Here is a 9,514-nt window from a genome sequence, read left to right on the forward strand (position 1 = left end):
CTGATTGGTGGCCATGTTCATCACCAATAAGAGAAAGTGAAGGAAAAGCAGCAATGAAGCTGCGAGCTAAGCCCTACATCATTCAATGGACTCCTATGAACCTGGGTGGAGACCTGGTTGGCCAGCAGTGTGACAAGACCTGGGGACTCTTGGGACCAGTGTCAATGACATAGCCACAGAGAACTAGAGTGGAGAGTGAAGCATCCAGCTGATAAGAAGAGAGGGCATATGCATAAGAACACCCACACTTGCAGATAATACCCACTTGACCTGGCTTCAATGACTGGATGATCATAGCTCAACTAGAAGAAGAAAGAAAAGGAAAAGAAGAGAAATCTGATACAATTTGATGAACTTGACCTATACTTATTGATGCAGTGGCTCAAAAGAGGTAACGAGTTTATACAGCAAGGATCATTTCCACCCCCTCCATACACAGAGTAAACAGGGATGTATAACTTGGACATTGGCTACTCAAAATGGGGGGCTACAAAGTCAAGAAGTGACTGGCTTACAAGCTTTCAAGAGGGAACCTAGATCCAGAGGGTGTAGAGGAAGGTAGACTCTCCACTGAGTAGTATCCTATCTGTTTGGCAGATGCTGATGAAAGGAGATGCAGATAGGCCTCTTGTGGTACAATATTGAATAATTCTTATCAAGACTGATTGTGAGGGTTGGAAATGTAAATGTAGATGTTTTGTAACAAAAGAGGGGAATGAATGATTTTGCAGTCTAGGAACAGATGTCCCTGGGACCATCAAGGGAGAAGATTGTAGAGCAGGACCCTACCCAGAGCAGCAGTGACACCAGAGATGGAGGTAGAGACAATGACGTGGAGAGATGGAGTGGCTGGGGATAGACCCAGAGATGGAGAGGGACTATGTGCTGATGACCACGGGGCAGGCTTGCTGGGCATGCCCTTTGGTTGGTTGATGATGCATAGAGGGGATTGTAACCATGACAATGAAATGATATACGATAGAATGCATGTAAAGCCAATGTTCTCCCATATAAACTATCACATAATTCACAATGAAACATTTTTAAAAATATGGAGAAAGTCTAAGATTCTGTGAGACAACATAACGAGGAGTAACTTAAGAATTATTTTCATTGTGGAACAGGAAGAATCACACAAGACCACAAAGGAGATAGTTGAGGATTTGGTGGAAGAAAATTTCCCTTATATCCTGAAAAATGAAAAGCCAAGCATTCAAGGAGCTCAAGTAACCCCAGCAAAGATAAACTCCAAAAAGAAAATCACCAAGACATATCATAATCAAGCTCTCCATAATCAAACATAAGGAGAAAATCCTTAAAGCAGAAAGGGAAAAGAGAAGTGTTACTTACAAATGCAAGGGAATCCTTTTAAGCTGTGATCTCTCAGCAGAAATCATGCAGGCAAGAAGGCAATGTGGAGACATACATAAAACCCTGAAAGAAAAAGACAAAACAACAACAAAAAAAACTACCAACAAAGCATCTTCTACCCAGCAAAGCTGTCAATCAAATACTACAGTGTAATAAGAAAATTCCAAGATAAGCAGAAGCTAAGGGATTTTGTCAAAGACAACCCTGTTCTTCAAAACACACCAAAGGGAGTTCTTTGGAATGAGAACTAATAAAAACAGGCAACAATCAGAGATTGACATACATGGCAGCATCACCCAGAACTCAATGGACAAATGGAAGACTACAAAATTATAAGAATAAATTCAGAGGATCTGGGAAATTAGTCTATGAAATAAACAATTACAATATGAATGATGGTAAAAACATAAGAGGAGAGATCCAGGTGATGAGGAGGTCAGGTACATTAAGATAAAATAGACTGTTTAAATGGAGGAAAAGTGAATAGAATACTAGGGAATCTCAAAGAAAATTAATAATTCACAACATATCAAGAAAATGAAAACCCAAGAAGAACATATAAACATTAAAACTATGAAGAAACTGACCAAAAAATAACACAAAAACATGAACCGAGAACAGGAAAGCATACAGAAAAAGAAACCAGCAGCACCACAAAAAACAAACATAATGGCAGCAATTAATCCATACCTATCGATAATTACCCTGAATGTAAATGGATTAAATGCACCAGTTAAGAGACAAAGAGTTCAAGACTGGATAAAAAAACAAGATCCTTCAACATGCTGTCTGCAAGAGACACACCTTACACACAAACACAAAAACAGAATAAAAAATAAAGGATGGAAAAAAAAAAAAAAAAACCCAACTTATTGCAATTCAAAATGAGTAGGAGTAGCAATGCTAATCTCTGATAACATAAACTTTAAGGCCAAAACAGTATCATAGTTAAAGACAGACATTATCTCATGATTAGATGGATGACTAAATAAGATGACATTGTTATTGTTGTTAGGTGTCATTGAGTCAGCACCAACTCATAGTGACCTTATGCACAGTAGAACGAAACACTGCCTGATCCTGGGCCAACCTCACTATTGTTGCCATGCTTGAGTCCATCAATGCTGCCACTTGGCCAATCCATCTCATTACGGGTCTTCCTCTTTTTCTCTGACACTCCAACTTACCAGACATGATATCCTTTTCCAGTGACTGGTCCCTCCTGACAATATGCCCAAAGTATGAGAGACGAAGTTTGGTCATCTTGGACTCTAAGGAGCATTCTGGCTGCACTTCTTCCAAAACAGATCTATTGGTTTTTTTGGCAGCCCATGGCACTTTCAATAATCTCCTCCAACACCATAACACAAAAGTATTAATTCTTCTACGGTCTTCTTATTCACTGTCCAGCTTTTGCATGCATATGAGGTTATTTAAAATACCATGGCTTGGGTCAGGTGCACCTTAGTCCTCAAGCTGACATCTTTGCTCTTTAACACTTTAAAAAGGTCTTTGCAGCAGATTTGCCTAATGCAATACGTCATTTGGTTTCTTGACTGCTGCTTCTGTGAGTGTTGATAGTTGATCCAAGAAGAATGACAACAGAGAAAAGCTTGATGTTGTCAAGAAAGATGACATAACCATAATAAATATCTACACTACCAATGAAAGAGCTCCAAAATATATAAAGCAAACTCTAATTGTTTTGAAGAAGGAAATAGAAAAACCTAAAATGATAGTGAGAGATATTAATACGCTACTTTCGAAAAACGATAGAACAACCAAAAGGAAACTCGACAAAGGCACTGAGGAATTAAACAACACAATTAGCCACTTGATCTCATAGATGAGTACATGGCATTCAACCCAACAACAGCACAATACACATTTTTTACAGTGCACATATAACAATCTCCAGAATAGACCATGTCTTAGGCCACAAAACAAGCTTCTATAAATTTACAAATATCAAAATAGTACAAAGTATCTTCTCAGACCACAATGCTATAAAACTAGAAATCAACAATAGGAACACCAAGAAAATAAAGTAAAATACATGGAAACTGAAGAACACCCTGCTTAAAAGCTACTGGGTAGTAACAGAAATAAAATGTGAATTCACAAACTTCTTAGAAACAAATGAGAACAAAAACACAACATACTAAAATCTTTGTAACATCATAAATGTAGTGCTGAGAGGATAATTTCTTGCAATAAATGCACACATTCAAAAAGAAGAAAGAACAAAATCAACTCATTAACACAATAATATCATCAGCAAGTAGAACCAGAGCAACAAAAAAACCCAACAGTCAACAGAAGAAAGGAAATAAAGATTAGAGAAGAAATAAATGAGCTAGAAAACAGAAAAACTATAGAAAAAAATCAACAGGCTTCTGCCACAGCAGACATTTAAGAAAAGCAGCCATGGCTGTGCGCTAATCAAGACCATGAGCAAGCAGAGGCACAGGCGCCGGTGTGGGTGCCTTACCAAACACATCAGGTTCATGTGGGACATCATCTGGGAGATGTGTGGCTTTGCACAATATGGACACCAAGCCATGGAACTGTTCAAGGCCTCCAAGAACAAGTGGATACTCAAGTTTATCAAGAAAAGTATAGGGACAGACATCTGAGCCAAGAGGATGCAAGAGGATCTAGCAATGTCCTGGCTAACATGAGGAAAGCAGCTGCCAAGAAGGACTGAGCAGGTCTCTGTCCACTGTGTCCTACTCCCCTCATCAAATAAAAACCTTTACAGAAAAAGAAGAAATCAACAGGACAAGAAGCTGGTTCTTTGAAAAAATTAGTAAAATTGACAAACCATTAGCAAACCTAACAAAAGAAAAGAGGGAAAAGACACAAATAACCTGCATTAAAAAACACACTGGTGATGTCACAAGAGAACCAATAGGAATAAAAAGGATAATAACAGAATATTATGAAGAGTCGTACTCCAACAAATTTGAAATTATAAAGGAAATTAATACATTTTTAGAAAAGCATGACCTACTAAAACCTACACAGAATGAAGTAGAAAACTTGAAAAGACTTATAACAAAGAAAGAAATTGCCCAGGTCATCAAAACACTCCCAACCAAAAAAAGTCCAGGTCCAGATGGCTTCACTGGTGAATTCTACCAAACATTCAGGGAAGGGCTCTCAGTAATCCTACACAAAATATTCCAGAATATAGAAGAGGATGGAAAACTCCCTAATACATTCTATAAAACATACATAACCCTTATACCAAAACTGGGGAAGGACATCACAAAGAAGGAAAATTATACACAAATATACCTCATGAACATAGATGAAAAAATTATCAACAAAATCCTAGCCAACAGAATTCAACGACACATCAAAAAAATAATATAACATGACCAAGTGTGTTTCATAAAAGGGATGCAAGAATGGTTCAACATTAGAAAAGCAATCAATGTAATCCATGATATAAATAAGTAAAAGGAAAAGAATCACATGATGATATTGATTGATGCAGAAAATGCATTTGACAACATCCAACATCCTTTCCTGATAAAAACACTCAACAAAGCAGGAATTGAAGAGAAATTCCTCAACATAATTAAGAGCATATGTACAAAACAAACAGCCACCATCACTCTCAATGAAGAAAAACTGAAAGCCTTCCCTTTGCAAACAGGAACCAGACAAGGATGCCCTTTATCACCACTCCTATTAAATATTGTGTTGGAAATCTTATCCAAAGCTATAAAGCAAGATAGGGAAATTAAAGGCATACAAATTGGCAAAGAGGAAGTAAAACTCTATCTGTTTGCAGATGATATGACCCTATACAAAGAAAAACCCAAAGACTCAGAATAAATAAATAAATAAACAAACAAACAAATAAATACTGGAACTTATTGGAAGATTCAGCAAACTGGCAGGGTACAAGATCAATACACAAAAATCAGTTGGATTTCTCTATACTAATAATGACAGTGCTGAAAAGGAAATTAGGAAACAATACCATTTATAATAGATGTTCAAAGGAAGAAATATTTAGGAGCTCTAGTAGCGTAGTGGTTATGAATCAAGCTGCAAACCTCAAGGTCAGCACTTTGAAACTACCAGCTGCTCTGTGGGAGAAAGATGAGGCTCTCTGCTCCCGTAAAGATTTACAGCCTCGGAAACCCTGTACAGGGTCTCTATGAGTCAGAACCGACTCCACGGCACATAACCACCACCACCACCACCGTACAAAGAAAACTACAAAATAGTATTACAAGAAACCAAAAGATTTACAAAATGGGAGAATATGCCATGATCCTCGATATGAAAACTAAACACTGGAAAAATTTCAATACTATCCAAAGAAATCTACATATATAATGAAATCTCAATTCAGATTCCAACAACACTCTTTAGTGAGATGGAAAAAACAATTACAAACTTTATATGGAAAGGAAAGAGACCCAGGATAAGTAAAACACTGCTTAAGAAGAAGAACAAAGTTGGAAGCCTCTCACTCGCTGATTTCAAAATTTACTACATGGCTACAGTGATCAAAACAGCCTGGTACTGGTACAATAAAACAAAATGGTACTGATGTGGCGCTGTGGGTTAATGCGCCAGACTGCAAAGCCGTTTGAACGGCAAGATCAGTGGTTCAAGCTCACCAGCTGCTCCTTGGAAACCCTATACAGGATTGCTATAGGTTGGAATCGACTCTACGACACTAGACAACAACAATGAAAATTGTAAAGATCAATGTAACAGATTTGAGAATCCAGAAATTAACCCATCCACATTCAGCCAAGTGATCTTTGACAAAGGAACAAAGTACATTGAATGGGGAAGACATAGTCTTTTCAACATATGGTGTTAGTAGAACTGGAAATCATTATGCAAAAGATGGAAACAAGACCTTTACCTCACACCATAAACAAAAACTAACTCAGCATGGATTAAAGACCTAAAAGTAAATCCCAGAATTATAAAGGTCATCAATGAAAAAATAGGGACATTTTAAAGGTCTCTAATACAGAGCACACACAGATTACCAAACATTGCAAAAATTACACAAACAAAAGAAGACAAAAGAGATGATTGGAACATACTAATAATAAGGAGCTCTGGTAGCGTAGTGGTCACGAATCGGGCTGTGACCCTTAAGGCCAGCAGTTCGAAACTACCAGCTGCTCAGCAGGAGAAAGATGAGGCGTTCTGCTCCCGTAAAGATTTACAGCCTCGGAAACCCTGTACAGGGTCGCTATGGGTCGGAACCGACTCGACGGCACTTAACAACAACAACAACAATAATTAGAAACTTATGCACATCAAAAGATTTTACCAAAGGAGTAAAAAGGGAACCCACAGAATGGGAAAAAAACAAACAAACAAACTTTTGCAATGTCGTATCAGACAAGAGACTAATTTCTAAAATCTTCTGGAAACCTCTACAAGAAAAAAATAATAATAATACAATTACAATATGGGCCCTGGACATGAAAAGACAATTCACCAAGGAATAGATTTGGGTAGACAACAAACATATGAAGAAACAGTCATGAACATTAGTCATTGTTGTTGTTAAGTGCTGTTGAGTCGATTTTAAGCCATAGCAATCCTGTATAGGGTTTCCAAGGAGCAGCTGGTGAGCTTGAACCACCAAACTTGCAGTTCAAATGACTTGCAGTCTGAGGCATTAGCCCACACTGCCACACCAGAACTGTAATAGAGAGATGCTGATCAAAACAGCAATGAGATCTCATTTCATAAATGCAATAAAAGAGAATTTCAAAAAAGCAGAGGACAATAAATGCTGGCAAGGATGTAGAGAAACTGGGGCCCTCATACGTTGCTGGTGGGAAAGTAAAAAATGATCCAACCACTCTGGAAAACAGTATGGAACGTCCTCAGAAAATTGGAAATAGAAATATCATATGATCCAGCAATTCCTCTACTTGGTATATATCCTCAAGAAATACAAGTCATAAAATGAGAAGATAAGATATATGCACACTAATGCTCATAACAGGAGCTCTGGTAGCGTAGTGGTTACGAATCGGGCTGCAAACCTTAAGGCCAGCAGTTCGAAACTACCAGTTGTTCCGCGGGAGAAAGATGAGGCATTCTCCTCCCGTGAAGATTTACAGTCTCGGAAACCCTGTACAGGGTCGCTATGAGTTGGAAATGACTCGACGGCACTTAACAACAACAACAACAAATGCTCATAACAGCAGTATTCACAATGGCAAAAAGATGGAGACAGCCTAAGTGTCCATCAAGGGAAGAATGAATAAACAAACTTTGGTATATCCACACAATGGAATATTACGCTACCTTGAATAACAAGGAAGATGCAAACCACCACATAACATTGATGAACCTTGAGGACATTATGCTGGGTGAAATTAGTTAGTCACAAATGGATAAAAACTGCATAAACCCATTATTTTAGAAGCTTAAGAAAAGATACCCATACAAAAAGGGGGCAAAAATATGTTGGTTATCAGTAGGGGGTGTGGAGGGAGGGGATGGTACAGCACAGGGTAAGGGATAGAAACATCATAGCTTGGGTAATATTTGCATGAGATAAATTGGACAGAGGAAAATAGTGATGTATGCTCAAACTTGGAACAACAGGACTCTTTAATACAGGGATCAAGGCATAGACTGAAGAGGGTAAATAATGTTAATATGCTTGACTGTCTTATGAATATTGAATTCCCTTGCCTACTACTGTAAAATAGACATGAGTGGGATAGAAAGGAATATTGGGAAACAGGATTACTGAAAGAAAGCCTGTAAGCCCAACTTCAGTCTATAATTGATTGGAATACCTTAAAGGGGTTCTAGAACTTGCCCAATGAAATAGTCTTTTGGTGGAGCTTTTGTAGTGTATAGGACCTTAGATATAATCCTGAGTCCCATCCAGAACCTTCTGAGTTTGGACAGTCCCATTTGAAAGGACAAGCAGATCAGCCTGGAACAGCTAGAGCAACAGAAGTTACTTCTTGAAGGAAAAATCTTCAGGAAAAAAAAAAAAAAAAAATGGCAGTCTGATTAGCTACTATAAGAATAAGCAAGTTGTTCACCAGGAAGCCATCCAGGCAAGCAATCAAGTTCCTTCCAGACAAACCCCATATAAGACTGAACGTCAAAGGGAACACATGAGCAGGCATATAAATTTGCTCTACTGGTGAGTGGAAGATGAGAAACAGCAGCAACAAAGAAATGGGCTGAGTTCAACCACATTCCATACACTCCCATTGACCTGGAGACGAGAAAAAGAAGAGAAAGGGCAGGTGTGGTGAAACTTGAGACTCCTAAGCCCATGGATATAGATATAGCCATGGAGGGCTAGAGCTTAGAGTGAAGCATCCAGCTGATATGATGTAAGGGGAGATGCACAAGAATGCCCCAAGTTGCAGACAGACCCCATTTAACCTAGCCTTGATAGCTTGTTGATCAGGACTTGACTAGAGGAGGATTAAAAAAAAAAATTTTTTTTTGCTAAAGGAAACAAATGTAAACTGCTGCAATTTGATGAACTTTACTTATACTTATTGATGTAGTAGCTCAAAATACCAACTGAGAGGGAGGCCGTCTTCACATCAATATCAATCCTATCCCCTCTATATACAGGGTATATAGGGACAGGCAACTATGACATTGGCTACCTAAAATGAGGGGGCAATAAAGGCATGAAGTGACTGGCTTGCAAGTTTTCAAGAGGGAGTTTAGTTTAATAGTGCAGGGAAAGGTAAATCCCTACTGAATAGTTGTCATCTTGTCTAGATGAGTCTGGTAAAAGAGATGAATATCAGATTGTTATGATTCAATAGTGAGTAATTGCTATCATAACTAATTGTGACTGTCACAAGTGTAAAGGTAGATGTTTTGTAACAAAGGGAGAAGTTTTGTAACAAATAGGGGGAAGTAGTTAATTTTACAGTTCAGAAAGAGAGGACTCTAGGTCCATCAAGGGAGAAGAGCATGAGTGAATACAGACCTTATCCAGAGAAGCAGTGATACCAAAGATGGAGGCAGAGATCAGGACATGGAAAGAGAGAGAGTAGCTGTGGACTCTAGACTCATGGAAAGAGAAAGGTTGAGTGCTGGTGGCCAGGAGGCAGGTTTGCAGACTGTGCTCTTTGGTTGTTTAAATTATTAT

Source organism: Chrysochloris asiatica, unplaced genomic scaffold, assembly GCF_000296735.1.
Source record: "Chrysochloris asiatica unplaced genomic scaffold, ChrAsi1.0 scaffold00441, whole genome shotgun sequence".
NCBI classification, from domain to species: domain Eukaryota; kingdom Metazoa; phylum Chordata; class Mammalia; order Afrosoricida; family Chrysochloridae; genus Chrysochloris; species Chrysochloris asiatica.